The following is a 23,266-nucleotide window of genomic DNA, read 5'->3' as shown; positions in this document are numbered from 1 at the left end:
GATCTTGAACTCCTTACCTCAGGTGATCTGCCTGCCTCGGCCTCCCAAAGTGTTGGGATTACAGGTGTGAGCCACTTGTGACCCTCTGTTTTCTTTGTTTTTTTTTTTTTAATTAGCCATCCTAATGGATGTGAAGGTATTTTCATTTCATTTTGACTTGCATTTCCTTAATGATGAGTGATATTGAGCATCTTTTCATATGCTTATTGGCCATTTATATATCTTCCTTGGAGAAATGTCTATTCAAGTTCTTTGCACATTTCTCCATCATTTGTTGTTATTGTTCAGGTGTGGAAGTTCTTTAGATTTTGGATATTAACCCCTTATCAGATGTATAATTTGCAAATATTCTCTCCCATTCTGTGTGTTGCCTTTTTACTCTGTTGATTGTGTCCTGATGCATGGAGATTTTAATTATGATGCAATCCATCTATCCATTTTTCATTTTGTTGCCTGTTCTGTTGATGTGATATATTTTGGTGTCATTGCTAAATTTAATGTCATAACACTTTTTTCTAATTTTTTCAAATATTTCTTCTGTTCCTGTCTCTCTTTCTTCATCTGGCATTCCCATTATGTGTAGAGTATACTTTTTGTGCCGTCCTACTGTCCTTGGCTATTCAGTTTTGTTTATTTCAAGCTTTGTTTTCTTCACTTGTCGGTTTTGGAAGCTTCTGTTGTCATGTCTTCAAGCTCTGGTATTCTGTCCTCAACTGTGTCCTTTCTACTAATGAACTCATGAGGAGTACTCTTTGTTTCTGTTACAGTTCTTTTTTTAACCTCCTATATATATATATATATTTTTTTTTTTAGTTATTCCTTAGGATTTTCATCTCTCTCCTTATACTGCCTATCTGCTTTTGCATGTTGTCTACTTTGCCCATTAGAACCATAAGCATATTAATTACAGTTGTTTTAAATTCCCTGTCTAATAATTCCAATCTCCTTGCCACTGTTTGGTTCAGATGTTTGCTCTATGTCTTCAGATCGTGTTGTTTTTTATTTTTTTTCTTTCTAGTGTGCCTTGTAATTTTTTAAAATAGTCCAATACGATGTACTTTGCAAAAGAAATTCCTATTAATAAGTCTTCATAATGTGGTGATGAGGTGTAGGAGAGAGAAAGCGTTCAGTAGACCTCTAATTAGATCTTCTAGTGAGTATGTGGCTCTAGTCTGTGAACTTCACATGTATTTCTCAGTTTTATTCTCCCTTCTTAGCAGGGCCACAGGATGGCTAGAGCGGGCGAGAGTTGGGTATTTCCCTTCCCAATGTGGAAGACTAGGGGAAACTGGAGTTGGGTATTTCCTTTCACCCGTGTCACTTAGGCTCTAATAATACCCCAGCAAGTTAGACTCTGGTTAATTAGTTTCTTCTGAGGGCAGGACTTGTTCAGAGGAACGGAATACACTGGTGTATTTCAAAATGCTTCTTTTTTTCTTCTCGCTGCTGCAAGTACAAGGAGATTTTTCTCTGATATTTACTGTGGGAATCTGGCTGATTTCCTGGGGGTAAATCTCACAATATTGTGGAGGCCTTGTGATGAATCCCCCTGGAGTTTTTAACTCTCAGAGTTATGTACTGACTCTCTGGCAGTTCGTCAATTACAGTTCAGGTTTTTCTACCCCAACACTGAGTCCCATGGTGGTGTTCCCTCTTGAGTCTCTGCCAGTAAGCTGTGACTCTTTGTATTTTTCTGCCTGTCTTTACAGTCTTGGGGGCAGTGGTTTGTTCTTTGTCCTCTCCTCTCTTTCAGATCCAAGAAGAGTTGTTGACTTTTCAGTCTCTTCAGGTTTTTTACTTGTTTTTAGGATGGAAGGAGTAATAACTTTGAAGCTCCTTACATGCTGAACCAAAAACTGGAATTTCTTTTTCTGTTTTCTTCTAAGAGTTTTATACTTTTGGTTCTTATGGTTGGACCTTTGATTCATATAATTTTTGTACATGGTATAAGGTAAGGTTCAAACTTCACACTTTTGCATGTGGATATCTAGTTTTCCCAGAATCATTTGTTGAAAAGATGGTTCTTTACCCTTTGCATTGCATGGTCTTCACATTTTTGACAAAAATCACTTAACCTCATATAGAAGGTTTGTTTCTGGGCTATCTATTCCATTGGTCTAGATGTCTGTCTTTATGCTAGTAGTACACTGTTTTTGGAGGCTATACCATTGCAGTAAGTTTTGAAATCAAGCAATGTGAGTTCTCTAACTTTGTTCTTCTATTTTTTAAGATTATCTTGGATATTTAGATTCCATTAAAATTCCATACAAATTTTAATATGAGTTTTTCTGTTTTTTCAAAAATGTTTGGATTTTGATAGAAATTACATTAAATCTACAGATGGCTTTGGATAATATTAACATCTTAATGATGTTAAGTATTCTAATCTATTAACATGAGATATCTTTCCATTTATTTGTATTTTATTTAATTTCTTTTAGCAATGTTGGATAGTTTTCAGTGTATGAAACTTTGGCATTGGCTGGGTGCAGTGGCTCACGCCTGTAATCCCAGCATTCTGGGAGGCCGAGCTGGGTGAATCATTTGAGGTCAGGAGTTTGAGACCAGTCTGGCCAACATGGTGAAACTCCATCTCTACTGAAAATACAAAAAATTAGCCAGGCGTGGTGGTGGGCACCTGTAATCCCAGCTACTCAGGATGCTGAGGCTGGAGAATCCCTTGAACCTGGGAGGCAGAGGTTGCAGTCAGCCCTGATTGTGCCATTGCACTCCACTCCAGCCTGGGTGACAGTGCGAGGCTTCATCTCCAAAAAAAAAAAACAAAACAAAACAAAACAAAAAACAAAAAAAACCTTTGACATTATCAGTTAAGTTTATTTCTAAGTATTTTTATTCCTTTAATGTTATTGTAAATGGAATTGTTTCTTAACTTCCTTGCCAGATTGCTCATTGTTAATGTATAAAAATACAACTCATTTTTACATGTTATTTTCTTTCTTGCAACTTTGTTGAATTCATTTATTAGCCTAACAGTTTTCTCTGTGCATGTGTGTGTGGAATCTGTAGGCTTTTTCTACAACTAAGATCATGGTGCCTCTGAATAGAAATAATTTTACTTCTTCCTCTCAAATTCGGATTTGATTTCCTTTTCTTGCCTAATTATTCTAGCTAGGACTTCCAGTACCGTGTTGAATACAAGTGGCAAAAGAGAGAATCTTTGTTTTGCTCCCAATCTTAGAGAAAAGCTTTTAGTCCTTCATGATTATCATATTAGTTGTGAGTTTTTCACATATGGCCTTTATTGTGTTAGGGTAGCTTCTTTTTTTCTATTCCTAGCTTGTTGAGTGTTTTTATCATGAAAGGGTGTTAAATTTCGTCACATGCGTTTTTTTTGCATCAATTGTGTTGATTACATGTGTTTTTCCTTCTTCATTCTAGTTATGTGGTGGATTACATTGATTGGTTGATTTTCATATGTTGAATCATCCTTGCATTGCAGAAATACATCCTACTTTGACATGGTGTATAACTTTTTATGTATTGGTAAATTGTATTTGCTAGTACTTTGTTGATATTTTTGCATCAATATTCATATAGAATATTGGTCGGTAGACTTCTTTTCTTACAGTGTCTTTAACTGACTTTGGTATCAGGGTAGTGCTGGCCTCATACAATTTTTTACGTGACTGAGAGGAATTGTCTGTTAAGTATTTGTTAAGTTTTTGCTTACTGATCAAATCTCCCCATTGGTCATAGGTATATATAGATTTCCTATTTCTTCATGTTTCTGTCTTATCTGTGTTTCTAGGAATTCATTAATTTATCTTGGTTATCTGATTTCTTGGCATACAGTTGTTTATAGTACATTTTTATAATCCTTTGTATTTCTATAATATTAATAGTAACGTATTTTCTTTCATTTCTGAATTTAGTAATTTGAGTCTTCTTATATTTAAAATGTATCAATCTGGTTAAAGGTTTGTCAGTTTTATTTATCTTTTCAGAAAGTCAGTTCTTGGTTTCGTTAACTTTCTATGGTTTCTCTCTTCTCTATTTGGTTGATCTCTGCTCTAATTTTTATTATTCCCTTCATTCTGCTAGCTTTGGGTTTCATGTATTCTTCTTTTTCTAGTTCTTTAAGGCATGATATGGTTTGGCTGTGTCCCCACCCAAATCTCATCTTGAATTGTAGCTACCATAAGTCCCACCTGTTGTGGGAGGGACCTGGTGGAGGTAATTGAATCATGGGGCAGGTGCTGTTCTTGTGATAGTGAGTAAGTCTCACGAGATCTGATGGTTTTATAAAGAGGAGTTCCCCTGCAAACACTCTCTTGCTGCCACATGTAAAATGTGACTTTGCTCCTCATTTGCCTTCAGCCATGATTGTGAGGCCTCCCCAGCCATGTGGAACTGTGAGTCAATTAAACCCCTTTTCTTTATAAATTACCGGGTTTTGGGCATGTCTTTATTAGCCATGTGAGAACACATTAATACAAGGCATAAAGTTTAGGTTGTTAATTTGAGATTTTTTTTTTCACTTTTAATATAAGCATTTACAGCTATAAGTTTCCCTTAGCACTGTTTTTATTGCAGCTCATAACTTTTGAGATGTTGTAATTTTATTTTCATTTATGTTAGCTATTTTATAATTTCTCTTGTGATTTTTTTCTTTGATCAACTGGTTTTTGTTTTGGGGATTTTCCAGTTTTCCTTCTGCCATTGATTTCTAGTTTCATTCCTTTGTGAACATAAAAGATACTTTTATGGATTTCAATCAACATTTTAAAAAATATTGAGATTCATTTTGTGACCTAATATATAATCTAGCAGGGAAATTTGCATGTATACTTTAAATTCTGCTCATGTTTGGTGGAGTGCTATGTATGCGTTTGTTAGTTCCAGTTGTTTTACAGTGTATTCACTCTCTGCTTTTTTATTAATCTCTCATTTAGTTCTATTTTTTTATTTAAAATGGAATATTGATGTCTCCTACTATTACTGTAGAGTTGTCTATTTTTCCCTTAATGTTAATGTTTGTTTTTTATATTTTGGAGCTCTGATGTTTGGTGCATATATTTTTATAATTGTTATATTTTCTTAATAAATTGAATTTTATCATTATATCATATATTTATCTCTTATAACATTCTTTGACTTGAAGTCCATTTTTCTAATTTTAGTATAGCCCCCTCTGCTCTCTTGGTTACTATTTTCATGGAACATCTTTTTTCCTTATTTCACTTTGAACTCATGCATGTCCTTAGGCCTGAAGTGAATATTTTGTAGATAGCATATAGTTTTGTCTTATTTTTCTGCATATTCTGTCAATCTATGCTTTTTGATTGGAGAGTTTAAAGTAATTATTGATGATATAAAACTTGCTATTACCCCTTTATTTTTTTCTATGTGTATGATAGGTTTTTTGGGGGTCCTCATTTTCTTCCTACTGCCCTCCTTTGTTTTCAGTTGATTTTTTTGTAGCAGAATATTTTCATTTTTTTCTCATTTTCTTTTGTGCATATTTTACAGATATTTTCTTTGTGCTTACCAGGGGATTACATATAACATCCTAAAGTTATAAAAATCTATATCAAATGTGTAACAACTTAACTTCAATTGCGTGTAACAAAAAAAGCCCTCTAGTCATTTACAGCTCTGCCCTCCCTTTATATTATTAAATGTCATGAATTACATCTTTATGCATTTTATATCCATTATATACAGTACTCATTAATATAGATTTATAATTATTTTATGCTTTTGTCTTTTAAATTATATAAAATAGTAAGTGGAGTCAAGAACCAAAATTACAATAATAGTATTAATTTTTTTCCCTCAGTTATTTACCTTTACCAAAGATTTCTAAAATTTTGTATGACTTCAAGTTACTGTCTCGCATCCTTTAATTTCAACTTGAAGAATTTCCTTTAGGATTTATTTTGGGGTAGGTCTAGTGATAATAGACTCGCTCAGTTTTTGTTTACCTTGGAATGTCTTAATTTCTGCCTCATTTTTGAAAGACAGTTTTGGGAGATACAGAGTTTTTGTTGATAGTTGTTTTATGTTTAGGACTTTAAATACATCATCCTACTGCCTCCTGGCCTGAAAAATTTCTGCTGAGAAATCTGCTGATAATCTTATTGGGGATCCATCGTACATAACATGTTGCTTTTCTCTTGCTACTTTCAACATTCTTTGTCTTCGACTTTCAACAGTTTCACGTCTTTGGATTTAGTCTACTTGGAGCTCATTGTCATTCTTGCGTTTATATATCCATGTCTGTCTTCAAATTTGGGAAGTTAGGACTTTTTTTTTTTTTGCCTCCTTTTTTCTTCTGAAGTTTCTATAATGTATATATTGGTCTGCTTGATGGTGCCTCATAAATCCCTTAGGCTCTGTTCACTTTTCTTCATTTTTTTTTCTTTTTGTTGCTGAGACTTGATATCTTAAAATCATCTGTCTTCAAGTTTGCTGAATCTTTTTTCCACTTGCTAAAATCTGCTGTTGAAGCCTTCTGGTAAAATTTTTAATTTAATAATTAATAATTTAATAATTAATAATTTAATAATTTAATAAAAATTGTATTTTTTAGCTCCCAAGTTTTGATTTGGTTCTTTTTAATAATCTCTTTACTGATATTCTAATTTTGCTCATATGTCATTTTTTTCTGATTTCCTTTAGTTCTTTGTCCATGTTTTCTTTGGCTTTTTGAGTATGTATAGAACAGTCTTTGTCTAGTAAGTTTTTGTCTAGTAAGTTCGAAGCCAGTGTTTCTTTAGAATCTGTTTTTACACATTTATTTTGTTCCTGTGAATGGGCCATATTTTCCTGTTTCATTGTATCCTTTGTGAACTTTTGTTGAAAATTGGGCATTTAAATAAAAATAGCCACACCGCAGACTTTGCAGACTGCCTCTGTGCAGGATAGATCCTTATTAATCAGCTTGGCATGGAGGTTTAAGGTCTTCTGTGACTCTTTTGGGGATGCATACTCCCTAGGACTGTGTATGTGCCATTTTCCCAGTACCCTTATATACATGACTGTTTTTACATGTCTTAATTTTCCTAGGGGTTTCACCCCTTCTTCTTCCCTGGCCTTAGATGTTCTATTGTGGTCCTCTGCCTATAATATCTTCCTTCCCGATATCTATGGGTCTGAAGTTCCCCTGTAGTTTTCAGGCATTCCAACACCCACCACTGCTTTCAATATCCCCTGACCTACTATCCAAACTGCCATCATTCTTGTGTGATTGCTGAGTCAGGAAAGACAGAAACTCATTCCTTGGGTGGTCCCCAGACAAGCTACAACACTGCAAACAAGTCCTATTCTTTTATTTTTTTTCCCAAGAAAGATACCAGGAATTAAGTGGCTTCCTTTGGCACTCTGCTAGGGAGGGAATGGGGCAAGGTGAGCACAAACACAATGCCATTTTCTACCATTTAGAGTTTGTTTTTTCTTGATTGGGCATTCACTTGGTTGCTACAGATCCTTGGTTGGCTTCTAGAACTTTCACCGAGCTATTCACTCAGTCTGTTATTGCTTGATATTTCTATAGGGAACAAGAACCTGGAGTTCCTAGTTTGCCATCTTGCTCAAATATTTTGATTCCTGTATATTCTTAGGTATGTTCTTTATTGTTTTAGAATCTAGGTAGTGAGGGAGGTAGCAATTATGTACATCCTCCCTCAATTTTTTTTTCAACCTGACATGCTGAAGAAATGATGAGAAAGACTCATGGTGTCTAACTTCCTAGAGCTTATAGAATAAAGGGGAAGATAAAAATAAGCATATAGATGACTGATATACAAGAATAAACATATCATAATCTAGACCGTAAAGGAAGCAGAAACTAGGGGCTGGATGATGGAAAGTGTCCTGGGCAGTCCAGGCTGCTATAACAGAATACTACAGACCGTGGATTAAACAATAGAAATTTAATTCTCACACTTCTGGAAGTATGAAACTCCATGATCAATGTGCCACGAAATCTGGTGTCTAGTGAGGGCTCTCTTCTAGGTATGCACATAGCCACCTTCCTACTGTGTCCCCACGTCATGGAGAGAGAGTGTGCTGGTGTCTCTCCTCATATGAGGCTCCCCCATCATTATCTAATTCCCTTCCAAAGTCCCTATCTCTAAATACTATCACATTGGGCATTTAGGCTTCAAATATATGAATTTGGTGGAGGGTTACAAATATTTAGTCATATCAGGAAGTATATTAGTTTGCTAGGGCATCTGTAACAAAGTATCAAAACTGGATGGTTTAAAAAAGATAGATGTATTGTCTCACAGTTCTAGAAGGTTGAAGTCCAAAACCAAGGTTTCAACCTTGTTCCTTTTAAAACCTTGGGGAACAATCCTTCCTCACTTCTCCCAGCTCCTGGTGTTTGCTGGCAATCTTTGGCATGCTTTGGCTTGTAGATGCATCACTCCAGCCTTTACTTCCATTGTCACATGATGTTTTTCTCTCTGTGTGTCTCTTTCTCTCTTCTTACAAGGATGCCAGTCATGTGTTCTACAAGGGGTGTTCCCCGTAGGGGCCCATCCTACTCCAGTATAACCTCTTCTTAACCTATTCTATCTGTAACAGCCCCGTTTCCAAATAACGTCACATTTTGAGTTACCAGGGGTTAGTATTTTACTTATCTTTTTTTGGAGGACACAATTCAATCCAAAGCAGAAGGTGATGAGACTTTAAACAAGGTGATCAAAGAATGCCTCTCTGTGGATAAGATTTTTAGGGGTATATTGGAGGCAAGGAATCCGGTGAAACAGCCATGGCCATAAAAGCACACAGAGCCAAGTAATGGTATGTGCAGCCGCCCCAGTGGGAGGAGGGCCAGGGTGAATTTTGAGAATTGAAAGAAAGCCAGGCCCATTGGCACCTGTGAGTAAGGAAGATGACCTGAGATAAAACTGGAGATGTAGCAAGCAGCTGGATCGTGAGAGCTTTATAAGCCAGATGAAGGTTTGGGCTTGATTCTCAAAGCTCTAGAATATCCTGCTCTGCTCATCCTGGCTGCTGCAGGAACAGACTGGAGATCACACAGGTCGGGGAGACCACTTAGGAAGCTGATACTCACCTGGTAATTCCTTCAATCTTTTTGATTTTTCAGAGGGGACAAATGAGTGAGAGGGACAGAAAATGTTTTTGCCTACCACTTATACAAATGGAGAAGATCTAATAGACAGGGAGAAGTGAGGGTGTGGAAGAGACAGATACTTAGAAAGAAGAGATCCTGAGCATAGGGGAGACATAGGCCTGCTGAAGAGGCATAGCTATGTGACTGGCCTGGAATTAGGGTGCTTGAAACCCATATTCTATTGTGATGCTGGGGAGCAGGATATGACTATCTGCGGGACAGCTGGAGTGTGGTGCAGGAAATGTCAACGGGGAAAGGGAGAACCATGACAATAGAGGCCAGAGGTGTGGTGAATCTTTCAGGTAGCCAGGTAGAGAGGAAGACCACCAGGCCAAAAGGATGGCAGATGATGACAGGATGAAGAAAAGAGAATGACGTCATCCAAAAAGAGGCAAGATTTTGCCGCTGGGAGTAGAAGATATGGCCCAGAAAAGACCATGAGACCAGAGGAAGGAGAACTTCTGCTTGAGATGTGACCAGAAGCAGGGACCTGGAGAACAGTCCTTCCACAAAGAAGTTTATGAATAGGACACAAGCATTCCAGAGGATGTAGTGGAAGGTTTGGGGAGGAGGGAAGGAGAGGAGTGTGATGGGTTGGATCCAGGAATGCACAGAGAAATGTTAGTGCGTAGAGTTACATTTTATGCATATAATCATCTGTTCATGTTCACTAATATTTTGAGTAGACCGAGAAAACTAGGTCAACCTCACATAAGGCAGGGATGAGAAACTCTCTGAGATTACGGAGAACAGATGTCAGCTTTAGCATCTGTGTAGCTCGGGTAAGCTGAAAAGATTAATGGGGCACACATGGTATCAAAGGAAGGAAGGAAGAAGAACGGTGAAACCTTGTTAAACTTAAAGGCATCTAGTAGTACAGTTGGGTGGTATAGCCTGAAGGGATGATTAAAAATAGAGAATCAGGATTGAAGCCAATGGAATAACACTATAGCTTTATCTGCTGCAAAGAAGACCTACCTCTGAGATTCTTTATTTGCAACAAAATGGCACCATCCTCTGAAAGTCACCCTTGGGGACTGTGGGAGATGCCATTGGGCACAACCTTATCCATCACGCAGGACTGAAGCTCTTATTGCACCAGTGGCGATACAATAGAAATACACATTTCAGTCCCACTTTGGACCTACTGATTCAGAAACTCTGAAGGTGCAGCTCAGCAATCTGCTTTTTAGCAAACAATCCAGGTGATTCTGATGCACAGAAGGGTTTGAAACTCATTGAGCTAAAACTAGTTTTTAAATATCACATATCTATAATTTTGGAGTATCACTGCGGAAGGCTCTCAGCTGACTCCCTTCCTTGACATTACCTTCTGCTGAAGACAGCCAACTTGCCCAAAATTATATTCCTGAGGAATGAGGAGAGACGACACACAGACAATGACTGATCCAGGGTGGCTTTCTTGCCTCAATATGGGCTGTCTTTGAAGGGCCACCCCAACTTCAGAGCTCTTATGTTTGGACCAGTTAACTCATGGACAAGAATGAAAGGAAAATTTTATTTTCTTCTTCCATTCTGGGGGCAAGCCTTTATGTGCTTCCTTTCTCCGAGATCTGCAGAGCATTTTGCACTTCAGAGCTGTGACCTGAGTTTCCAGGATTTGGCTTTTCCAGAGATTAGGATGGAGTGACCCTGTTGAGGAGGGCATGGTGACTGGGGCTTGAGGTACAGAGAGACCTGGGCCAGTCCTGGAGGTGGGCACCCTGGCTGGTGACAAGACTGCTGGGAAATGGAGTGTCCTCTGGGCAGCAGAGGCCTGTGCCCCACCCTTGTATGGTAGAACTTGAGAAGGGACAGCTGGGAAGAAACCAATGTTGTGATGTCAGGAAAATCTGCTGAGTCTTCATTACCGAAACGTCACAGAGGATGGGGTGCATTGTTCCCCGGAGCACGTTCTACCAGCATGGTAACTTTTCAAGAATTTTAGAGGAGATATGTTGACAGGGCATTTGCTAAATGTGTAATTAAAAAAAAATTGTAGTGCGATGAGTTTCAAACTCTGCTGTGCACCAGAATCACCTGGAATGTTTGCTAAAAAGCAGATGGCTGGGCTCCACCTTCAGAGTTTCTGAATCCATAGGTCCAGGGTGGAGCGGACATGTGTATTTATAACAACTTCCCAGGGTTGCTGATACTGCTGGTCCCCAGAACCACTGTCTTAGAGAGAGCAGGATAAAAGTAAGACAAAGAGAGCCATGGAGAACATAGTCCAAAGGCATGTGTTTTCATTCACTGCATGCTTGCTTGCTCAGCACCTGATCAGTGCATTTACTGCCTTCTCCCTTAGTTTGTGTCCCCAGTGTCAAAATTTGGCCCTTCCTCTTTGTCGGCAGTGTCTGGCACTCTGTGGACCAAGGTCATAAATGGAGCTACGAGCCATCACACAGACCATGCTGGCCTGGTAGGGGAGCAGAGCTGATGTGTACCTTGAGGGATGTACAGTTTGTATAATGTACAAGGTGACCAGCAGAGGGTGAGAGTGGCCTGGGGCTCAGCAGGTGCATCCTTCACCCAGCTGGGTACCCAGAGTGCCTGCACCTGTCCAGAAAGTTCTTTGTACAAAGGGTCTTCTGCCCCTCAAGCCACGCACTGTCTGGGCAGAGGGAAGGGTTGTGTCCACACAGAGAGGGGCCATCTTCTCATTTGCACAAGGGCCAAGTGTGAGCTTGCAGAGTCCTAAGCTGTGAGATCAAAGCAGGAACTTGGCTGAAGAGGCTCTTTTTACAGCCACCCAAAGACCCTGGGGAAAGCGCACCTGTGAGACTGTGGAGAAGGATGGGGCTTCCCCAAAAGGAGTGACACTGGATAGAGTTACTGTTGAAAATGGAGGACTGTTATGTTTCTTCCACCTGAGCATTGAACAGCCCACCACCATTTGCTACTGGTCTCTGCATGACCTGAGTGGCCTAGCTCATCTGGATTCCTGCTCTAAGCAGCATCAGCATTACCAGGGACCCCACTCCGGACCTACAGAATCAGAAAACCAGGACGTGGCCCAGCTGGAAGTGTTTTAACAAGCCCCCTCCTCCAAGGTGATTCTGATATATCGCGGTATTTGAGATACTCTGGCTTGGAGCTTCTCCACTTCTACCAAACTTGGGAATCTCCTGGATATTTTATTAAAGTCAGATTCTGAGACTGAAGTTCTGGAGTGTGGATTAAAAGTCTGTATTCTTAATAAGTTGCCAGGTAATGTGGATGCTGCAGATCCGTGAATTCACGTTGAGTAACAAAGGTTTATACTAGATTAATGGTTCTTGACTTTGACTTCTGTTTTACTCTTGGCTGTTATTAAAAAAAAAAAAACATAAACAACCAAAATTTATAGCTTACAGTTCTGGAGACTGGAAAGCCCAAGATCAAGGCAGATTTGGTGTCTGATGAGGGTCTGCTTCCTGGTTCATAGACGATGCCTTAGCTCTCTGGGCCCTCTTTTATAAGGGCACTAATCCCATTCATGAGAGCTCTGCGTAGAGGTCCCACCTCCTCACATTGGTAACTAGAATGTCATCATATGAATTTTTTGAGGACACGAACAGCAACTTCACATAAGCACCTTGAAATATATGGATGTTTGGGTCTCGTCCACAGAGGTCCTGTGCCAGTTGTGGCACGAGTTGGGCTGGAAATTGGACCTTGTTTTAAAATGTATTTATAGCTCCCCTGCTGATTCTAATGTGCAGGCAGATGTCAGGATCCCCTAGCCTAGAAGCAAATGGGACAGGCTCTTAGAAGGATATAAGTTAAGGGGAAGTAAAAGGAGGAATTTGGAAGCAATCTGCTCCTTCTGGCTGATGAAAGGTTAGGGATCGTAGGGAGTGCCAAAGAGGCTGGAGACATGGTTTTAAGTGAGTTGCTTCTTGTTTAAATGAGGCCTCTGGGCCTCTGCTTCACATTCTCAGAACAAATAATGATGGCATGTGGCAAAAGGCAGGATTCTTCTGCATTGTGGGATATTCAGCCTAGAACTGGCTCTCTTTATTAGCTCCTGATTTGCTCTCCCTGATTCCATGCTAGCACTGGATTTTTGCCTTCAGCATTTTGACGACTTTAATCTTTTTACCCTCCTTTGTTGAGTTCTTAAATTCCATTTTGTCATTTAACCTGATAACCTACATTTTGGTTGTCATGGAAAACAACATCCTGACTTGTAAAGCTGGATGGTTGTCTCAGGACCCAGAAACTGCATCAGACGGTGCCCAGAATCCACTGTCATCGTATTTGGAGCCTCCTCTGGGATGGGTTTCTGAGTGGGATACATTCGTTTGTAATGAAGAGGAGACCGTGGAGGACAGGGTGATCACTCTGCTTTCAGACATCATTAGTGTAGGGGCAGGTTTATTGACAGTAGCCTTAAATGACTTTAGTAAAAACAGTATATTTTTATTTTTATATTCCAATGGCCGTAGGATCAAGGCCATAATTAGGACGAACTGGGAAATAAAATAAGTTTTCTCGACTACAAGTTGTAAAATGTATAGTTTTTAAGTATGATTTTTAAAACACATATTTCTTGTGAATAGCAGGGCAGAATTTTACTTTGGAAATGAACTTCAAAGGTTAACATGTTTTAATTATTTAGAAAGTGAAGACGGGATTAAAACCGATAAATAGGATTCTACAACACCAATCAAATGTAAAGAACTCCAAATATTAATTTTGCTCAAGTCTTTTAGCATATTTGGTGTTACAAAAGAATGAGTAATATAACCAAGAGAAGAAATCTTCCTTCAGTCTGTAGTTTAAATTTAACATGGATCAATGTTACACTAAAGCACTTTTAAAAATGCCTGCACAGAATTGTTAGCCATTAATCTTTTTTCTTGCTGATTCACCTGTTTTTAATCAATGCGTCTTTGACAAAATTGTTTATCAATGTCAGGAAATACACGTGGTTATTTCCTTGAAATGCTAATGTGAAACCACTCAGTGAAAAGGCAATTCTAATCCAAGCTTGCCAATAGCGGTGTTGTCATAGGATTCTATTAAATTAGCATATATTAATCTACGCTGTGTGGTTGGCTATGGTATGGGTCAGGGCATTTCGTCTGCCTTTAAATGAGTTGGTTTTTAAAAGTTAAAATCTGGAAAGGGAAAAAAAAGTCTATATGGTTAGTAGTAATTATAGTTGGAAATGCGAACAAAAGAATCTGGTTCCCTTTCAACGGAATTATTTTAATTCATTAAATTATCAGAAAATTCCAGTCCTCGCCATCTATTCCAGGAGCATGCAGTAGGTGGCACCTAAAAGCTCTTTGGAGGCGAGCAGGCGCCATTTAAGCAGGAACAGCAGCCTCTGCAGCAGTTGGCACATCTGAGAAGGCAGAGATTGAAGAGAGTAGGAGGAGCGTGCAGCGGCGGTGACAGTGCCAGGCCGGCGCGGCTCAGGCCAGCGCAGGTGCAGGGGCTGCGGGCGGTTGGAGCGCGAGAGCGCAGAGCGCAGGGCGCAGGGCGCACGGCCGGCGGGCGGTGCAGGGCGCACGGCGGGCGAGCAGCTGACAGCATCGTCACGGCGGCGGGAGGGAGCGCGCTGCGCCTGCCTCCGGGAGGAGCCGCATCCACACACCCTGCGCTGCCCTGTCCTGCGCGAGCGGAGCTCTGAAGAAGCTCTGAGCGGAGTTGTGTTCTTCCCCAGGTAACCGATTTCCCCCTTCTGCCGTGGCTTCGCTGTGTCCGCATTGGGCACGGGTGGCTTTGGCATGATTGTTTGCAGCCCCTGGAAAGGGATTACCGCTCTCTGGGAGGGCTAGTCAGCGTGTACTGGAGTTGGTAAAGGGGGAAGAAACCTGCATTTCTGTATCCTTGTTAGGGAGGGTGAGCATCATGCGACCCTTGTCTAAAACATGTTCTTTTTAAAAAATCTGTATCTTACATATTATTAGGGATTCCTTCCAAAACAGGATTTACCGTTTTAGAAAATTCTACGGTGCAGGTGTTTCTGTTAATGTGGAAGTTTAATGGATTTAGGAAAAGAGTAAGAAGATGTGCTCTAAAGTGAGAAAAATGCCAAGCACGCTAGAGACGGCCGTTTGGTTCGGCATGCTTTCATCCTCGACTGCTTCACTTCATGCGCTTGGCTGAGACCTGTCTAAATCTTTTGTCTGTCTTCTTAAAGAACGTGTTTCATGATATCTACGTGGGTTTCTTTCCGCTTCCTTGTTGTAAAGCAGAAGATGGGCAAGGGGCTGCATCCAGTCCTCAGTTGTAAGACTGGTTTCCCATCAGATGACAATGACTGCTGACAGCTCCCAGGCTCGCCTGCAAAGCAGTGCTGGCTTTCGGCGGTGTGGGAACCTGCCTCTTTCGTCCTCTCTTGAAAAATGCTGTTTTTCCTCTTCAAAACTCCAATTCACATTCTATGTGGGTTTGGGAGACTTTTAAACTAGAAGCTCTGTGAATCATCTGTTACATCTATTGAATGTTGGAATACAACATTGTGGTGGAATTCAGTTTCTTCCTACTGTGCAGAGACACAGCTTGCCTTCCCTGGGAACTTATTTTACATATTTGCCCTTGTTATCTTTTAAATAGATCCCTTAGGATGTGAGAAGCTAGCCTAGCATGTCAGAACTTTCCTGCTTCAAACTAAAAATTTTCAAAAATATTATTTTTAAGGAAGATTTTCTAGGTAACGCTAAAAGTCTGGAGCATTTTACATTCCAAATCAGTCACAATGCGCTCCATTTCCAGTGGCATTTGGATTTGAGGAGGTGGAGTGGGAGGGAGAGAAAAGGGGAGGATAAAATTAGAATAAATTTAACAAATTTGTAGGGGAAATCATACTTTTTTTCCTTCTTGGTTATTGCCTGAAATTGCAAATTGTCCACAACTTTATCTATCTCTGGAAATGAAGGAGGCTTTGTGGGCCGGGGACAGGAAGACACATAGTTCATTTTATAGAAATAAAAGATACAGTGGCAAGGAAACATTTTCATCCCATTTAACAGATGGCATTTAATTTGATAATAGTCCCAGGCAAGCACAGGGAAAGGAAGGGGAAAGGAGGGGGAATTGCTGTCTATTCCAAGGCACAGAACTGCTGCTCACACTTCAGTGATCCCTGCAGATGGGAAGTATGTGTTCATAGTTATTGTAGAAACCTCCAGAATCTTTCTTTGTTACAGCTTCAATAGAGTTGTTCCTAAGAGGCGACTCAGAAAACATACAGATTGAATGCCAAGTTGTGGAAGTCACTTTTCAGCTTGTGTCTAACAACCCAGCGTTCTCAGCAAAGCAGTTTCCTCACGAGAAGAGTGGAGGAGACTTTTTTTTTTTAAGAGATTATTTATTGTATGTTGTTCGTATCCTATACACCACACATGACTTTTACTGTATTGGAAATGTATTATTTCAATGGTAAATACTGCATATCTTACTGAAAAATTAAAACCTTTTAAGAAACAACTAGGGTGCTTTTGTCAAAAAGAGAGTGTATCTGTGATAATAAAATGTATCGTTCATTCTTCTTCTAATTTGGAGACCAGAGTTGATATGTTCAAAATTAACCTATTGATTTAAGCAAAATCATCATTTCGCTATGACAAATGCCTTACATTTTTCTACCAGAGAATTTCTTTGTGAGAGGACCATTCTGTTGTCTGGGGTGGAGTGGTTGCCTGCCAGCTGTTTTAAGTAAGAAAAGTGCTTGGTGTTGATCTGTAACTTTCAATTCAGATAACAACCATCTCCAATTCTCACTCATAGGGTGGATTGGCTCTATTTTTCATCATTCTATCTACCTGGTATGAGTATTAACAGTGGACAGATGTCTCTTTAAGAGCAGAACTGATTTGTAGGACACTAATTGATTTTGGTTTTGATTTTTCCAGGAAAACAGCTGCTCAACCGAAAGGGAATACGATGGTTGTTATGTTGTCAAAATTGCTGATGGCTTTTTAAGAGTTAAATTTACTACTTCATGCATACATATTTAAACATGAACTTAAAATTATTTAGCTGGTGTCAAATAAATCTTTAGTTTTCATTATATTGCATGGCTCACAAGTCTCTCCTCACTGATGGGGAGGGACTCTTTGAAGTACTAAAAACAAATGCCCCCTCATGCTCTCCTTCTTTGCTCTCAACCACTGGCAAATTTAGGAAAGAGATTCCTTATAGCTGTCTCCTAAATGCAGTGAAGTGTTTTCTTAGAAATCAGTACTGTACAATAGAATTGAAATGTGTGAGTCACGTGCACAGTTTAAAATGTCCTAATGGTCATAATGGAAAAGTAAAGAGAAACAGCTGAAATTAATTTTAATAATATATTTAAGCCAGCATATAAAAATGATCATTTGAGTATAATCCATACAAAATACTAATAAGATATTTTACCTTTTTAAATACCTGCTGAGTACTTACAAGACATCTCAATTTGGATTAGCCGTGCTTCCAGTGCTCAGTAGCCCATGCAGCTGATGGCTACTGTATTGTCCAGCACAGCTATAGATCATTACTCAATTGATGGTAATTTAAAAGCTAAGATGTTCGGCACCATCACCAACTAAGCACTATCAAAAATAAACATACAAGTGATCTCAGATTACTGTGAGATATGTGTCCTTCTCCTTCCTGCCATTAACTGTGATGCTGTCTTGAACCTATTAGTTCTTTATCAGAAAGACAAAAGGATTAGATCAAATAATTCCTGTGATTCTATGAAAAATAACCAGTGAGTAGATATGGGGGATCCAACCTGCAAACAGCCTAGAGATTTATTGTGGCAGAAACAAAGGAAACAGGTATGCCTTAATGGGTGTCATCATTTTGCACCACTACGAACTTCTATCCTAAGAAGTACTGCCCCCCTGGGGTTGCTTCAGCATTATTCTTGATTACAGAGGTCAGCAACTTAGTCCGCAAGTCTCATTATGGATCATTCAATTTTCATATAATTTCTTTTACTGAACAAGCAGTAGCAAACCCATTATAAAACTAATGAACAACTAGTGGGCTATTCTTTACTATGCAATAAAATATATTTCGCAGATCTTTTAGTATTATTATTCTTTACTGGTATGTGTTTGTGTCTATCTGACACCATTATATGAAGTTTAGGGTGAAATCTAATGCTTTGTAATTGACCCATGAATACTGGATTCTTGAAACACAGAAATTAATGACCTTAATGAAAACATGTCAATTTCTTTATCTAGTCCCTGAATACCTCCATGATCAGTGAGTGCTCGTGGGGTGGGTACCATTTCCGTCACATGGTTCTCTGTCTCAGAAATTATGACAGGAGATTTAAAGAGGGCAGTGTTTTGTATGAAAGGATTTGGGGCAATATTTTTCTAAAGCTAATTAACGTCTGCAAAGTGATTATTTTTCTGAGAAAATAAGAACGCAAGAACTTTCCATTAGGCCTTCGCATAATAAACACACAGACGCCCTTCCCTCCTTTACCATCTTCAGATACTCATCGGAGCTCAGACAAAGGAGCCTTTGGAGGAGGCAGCTTTCCTTCCTCTGTCAACCTTTCTTTCTGATTGTTTTATTGGAGCACCTTTGTGCCTTTTGAGTTTGGGAGTTTCTCTCTAGAAGAGGCTGAACAAAAAGGAAAAGTGATCAGAATCCAGGTTTCTGCATTGAGGGCAAATCCAGGTAGAGTCCACTCAGCTCTCTATTTGCATTAAAAAAATCCAGCTTAATGCCATTTTTGTGCAAACTTAGACTCATCTCCCCAGCCTTATTACCCAGCTACCTACCACCCCAATTACACGCATACACACACACACACACACACGCACACGATCAATGGAGCATTTCACTGCCTCCTTGCCTGTAAAACAGTCATCTGACACTTAAAAAAGGATTGACTAAGCCTTTTGCTTCCTTCTCTTTACCTTTGTGCTTCTCTCTTGGGACTTCTTTGGCTTTCACCGGGTTCTTACTTACAGAATGAATGGGAGCAGACCACAAAATGTAAAACTGACATTAGGTTTTTAGTAAGGTCTGTGTAAATGTTTGCAAGCCAAGAAAAGATAGAACTACTGGATAATAGAAATGGCTGGGTAACCCAGATTTTGAAAAGAACCTGAATTTCTCTGAATATCATGAAAATCATGTGCTTATCTATTTTTTAAAAAATTTTGCCAGATTTACATATAATGCTTTGTGCACCTCTTTTTTATTCTTCCATTCTTTAAATGCTAGTTTAAATTCCTCCACATACACAAGAGTTTCAAGATGCAGAAACAAATCAAGTTGTTGTAATAAATATTTAAACATAAAAAACGAAAAGGTAAATATGGGAGAATTCTTAGTAGGGGAGGGACTTTTTAAGGATAAACTCAAACTGAAATACTAAAAAGGACAAGTTTGTTAAATTGGAATACACAGAAATTTGAAATTTCTGTCCAGAAGACAGTTAAAAATAAACAACATCAAAGGAAAGATATTTGCAACATATTTTAGATGAGGCCTAATTTTTTAAAATACAGTGCTTCTCAAATTTTGTAAACATCAGAATCACCTGATGGCCTTGCTAAGCCTGAGATTGCTGACTTCAAACCCACGTGTCTCTGATTGAGCTGATCTGACTCAAAGGGGACCAGGCGTTTCTAAGAAGGTCCTGGTGAAGGGGATAGTGCTGCTCTTTCGAGCACAGCTGGAGAGCCATGGCCTTAAACTAAGATAACACCATCCTGGCAAACGACTGAAAACTGAGCAAAGAACAAGAACGCACCGGTTTCAAAGATACAAATACCAATTACTTGGAACAGAAAAGATGCTCAATGTCAGCCAAATTAAGTAAATGCAATTAATTCAGTAATGAGAAACAGACATCTTGTTTCAATGGAAGGGATCAAAGAGTTTGATAATACACCATATTATGCAGGATCTGGGGAAATAGCACTCATACAGCACCATGGGACAGGAGATGGAGAACTGGGTAGTAATTTTCAACAGCAACAGGCAATCTCTACCAAATTTGAAGGTACCTTCCCTTTAATTCTGCAGTTCCATTTATAGGAGTTTTCTCTACAGATAGGCTCAGAAACATGAAATATTTATGATTAAGGCTATTCATTGAGCAAAAGACTGAAAATAGTAAGAAAGTGGTTAATAAATGATAGCTTATTCCTCAGCAGAGTCTTACGAAGCTGTTAAAAAACACCATCTGACTCTCTATATACTAATATGAACAAATCTGTAGATGGTTCCCAACTTGCAATGCTCCAATGTATGATGTTTTGACTTTACAATGGTGGAAATACTATATACATTCAGTAGAAACTGTACTTCAATTTTTGATATTTTCCTGGGCTGGTGATATGCAGTGATATATTGTATGATACTCTCTCACGATGCTGGGCAGTGGCAGTGAGCCATAGCTCTTAGTTATCCCCATGATCACCAAGGGAAACAACTGATACTCTATAATTGACTGTGTTGCCAGAAGATTTTGCCCAGCTGTAGGCTAATGAAGGTGTTCTGTGCACATTTAAGGTAGGCAAGGCTAAGCTATGGTGTACAGTAGGTTAGTTGTACTAAATGCATTTTTGACATGATATTGTCAATTTATGAGGGGTTTATCGGGACGTAGCCACATGGTAAGTTGAGGAACAACTGTACATGACACACTGTGGATACCATACTTCCATGTGTTTGTCTATCTCTCTGACTAAATGGCTATCAGTTGATGTCTGTCTCTCTTTGACTATGTACCATTTTGTTAACACCAGATCACACTGCTGCTCCGTTACCAACGACCACTCAAACCGTTTAGTCACATGCTAAATGTTCCACTACCAACCCCTCTTCACATTCAATGTATGCTTTTGACAAGAGACCATTTCTGGCGATTGAGAAAAAAATCATGTTGAGTAAGTTGCCATTGGCAGTTAATGTGAAACAATGAGCCAATTAAGTCAAAACATTGTAGAAATATTCAACTTTGTCTGTTTTGTTGCATTTCAAACAAAATATTGTTGATTTTTGCACTGGTAACTTTTTGGTGATATGTTTATTCTTATAGAGGTGTTCTGTAAGAATATTCAGGGCCGGGCGCAGTGGCTCACGCCTGTAATCCCAGCACTTTGGGAGGCTGAAGTGGGCAGATCACGAGGTCAGGAGATTGAGACCATCCTTGCTAACACGGTGAAACCCTGTCTCTACTAAAACATACAAAAAATTAGCCGGGCATGGTGGTGGGCGCCTGTAGTCTCAGCTACTCAGAAGGTTGAGGCAGGAGAATGGCGTGAACCCTGGAGGCAGAGCTTGCAATGAGCCTAGATTGTGCCACTGCACTCCAGCCTGAGCGACACAGCGAGACTCTGTCTCAAAAAAAAAAAAAAAAGAATGTTCAGTTGTATTCTCTATCCTTTAGGACAATTCCAGATTCCACTGATGTTGTTCCACTTCCATTATGGAAACAGAAGCTATGTTTGGGGCAGAAGGGTCTTGCCCTGCAACCCTAAAACTGCAGATGGAACCCAGACCTCTTGGTTGTAGGACTTGTACTCAATAGGAAACTTATACTAATTAGAAACTGTGAATCTTTTACCCCAGCATTGAAAGATATGTAAATACTAATTATCATCTTATCTTCCATTACCTTCTCTTAAGACTGGCAAAGATCAACACATGAGACTCCCTGTTCTGACTCTAGTCTCCCGTGGCCTGGGCCTTCTCTGGTCAGGCTTATGAGGACACTTTTGCCCCTAGTGTTAAGGCTACATTCAAATCATGAATTAAATATCGCATGATGTAAGTATAACCCATGTTTTCCTCTAAACATGTGTTTTCTTGACCTCTTGGTGTAGTTGTTCAGAGTTCAGCTTTTGGTGTGGACCTTATATGAAGCATGTATAACATTTTTGATGTGTCAGAGAACATACACAGTTATCCATTATAAGCTGCCTAACATCATCGTTGCATTTTTAAAATGAATTTTATATAAGTTTCAAAGTTGCTTGGCAATATTATAGGTTAGTCTGAAAGGCTTCCTTCTGCAACATTTTAGAATCCAGCGCTCCTCGTTCGGTTGTTACTAATTTGGATTAGTTTGAGTGCCTTCCCAGATTAGCTATGATTACTATGTCTAGGTGCACTAGAACGTTAGTGAAGATTCTGTCCCCAGATACCTGCATGGCGTGAAATGTTCATCCATAGCTTCCTTGTTTCTAGACCATGTTTCTGGCCCCCTAGGCTCTTGTGATTGACTGTTCTTCTTCCATGTGTGTTTGGACTTACTTAAACTTGAGTTCAAATGTGGATTCTGTCACTAGCTGTGACTTTAACCATCCAGAGCCTCAGTTCTCTCATCTGTAAAATGGGGCTACTAAGAGCTAAGTAAGTCAAAAGGTGTTTTGAAGATGAAGCTTGCCTAGAACCTCTGGATTCTAGCTAGGTAATAAGGATTCAGGCTGTTTGGGTGGCTGCTATCTGATGAATATTTGAGTGGTTCCTCTTTCTCAGTGTCTCAGGTTTATTCCTCTCTTTTACAACTTGGCATGAAGCCCATTGTCTTAGAGTTTGTACTTTGTTTCTGGATGGAATTCTGGCTTCAGCTTCAGCCCTTTCTCATTTACCAGAGCTCACACTCTCAAATGAATGTTAAAACGTTTGCTTTTTTCCTATGTATCTTTCTGTTTTCATTGGACCAACTGGGACTCTATTTTTCATCTGGTTAAATCCACTTTCCTCCTTTTGCCAATGTTCCTTTCCTCTGTTGACTGGACTCATCTCCCCATAGGAGTTCCTGACTCTAACTAAATTCGTATGGTTTTGAATATGAAAGAACATGCCTTGGATGATATTCTTGTTTTTCTAACCTCGAGCTGTTCATCTGTGTAAAGATCCTGGGCATCCTGGCCTTGACTGGAAGCCTGTCAAGGGCTCCTCAAGTATAGGGACTGTATGAGGTTAGTGATCATTGGATTCTAGACACATTGGTAGCTATTCCCCCTTTTAGCAGTATCGCTAACCTGCCTGGTCACCGTGGAGCAGACACAAATAAATTTTCATTGATTAATGGCTCCTAGATCCTTACTATATGCCCTTGCTCTCTTCTGATCTCCTGGAAATTGTTCTTCACTCACCAAGGGTGTTGGCCCCTGGCCCATTGTCTTCCTCCTGACCTCATGTTCAGATATCATCCAAGGTCACTTCACTCTTTCTCCATCACTCTTCTTA

The 23,266-nt window shown here is 39.4% G+C and overlaps 1 protein-coding gene across 10 annotated transcripts in view; it reads left to right on the top strand.

Annotated features, from left to right (window-relative positions):
* Positions 1-23,266, top strand: part of DIRAS2 (DIRAS family GTPase 2) — a 165,274-nt gene that overhangs the window by 118,907 nt on the left and 23,101 nt on the right. Inside the window, exon 1 of one of the 10 annotated variants that reach the window (XM_003911955.3) lies at positions 14,407-14,762. The exons of the other annotated variants lie outside the window; for them this stretch is intronic. The gene's annotated coding sequence lies outside the window, so the exon portion shown is untranslated. Of the gene's footprint in view, positions 1-14,406; positions 14,763-23,266 lie in introns of those variants that run through there. 10 annotated transcript variants of the gene reach the window in all.

The sequence above is a fragment of the Papio anubis genome, chromosome 13, assembly GCF_008728515.1.
Source record: "Papio anubis isolate 15944 chromosome 13, Panubis1.0, whole genome shotgun sequence".
Taxonomy (NCBI): domain Eukaryota; kingdom Metazoa; phylum Chordata; class Mammalia; order Primates; family Cercopithecidae; genus Papio; species Papio anubis.
Note: the sequence above shows the minus strand (reverse complement) of the source record. Positions and strands in the feature narration are given on the sequence as shown.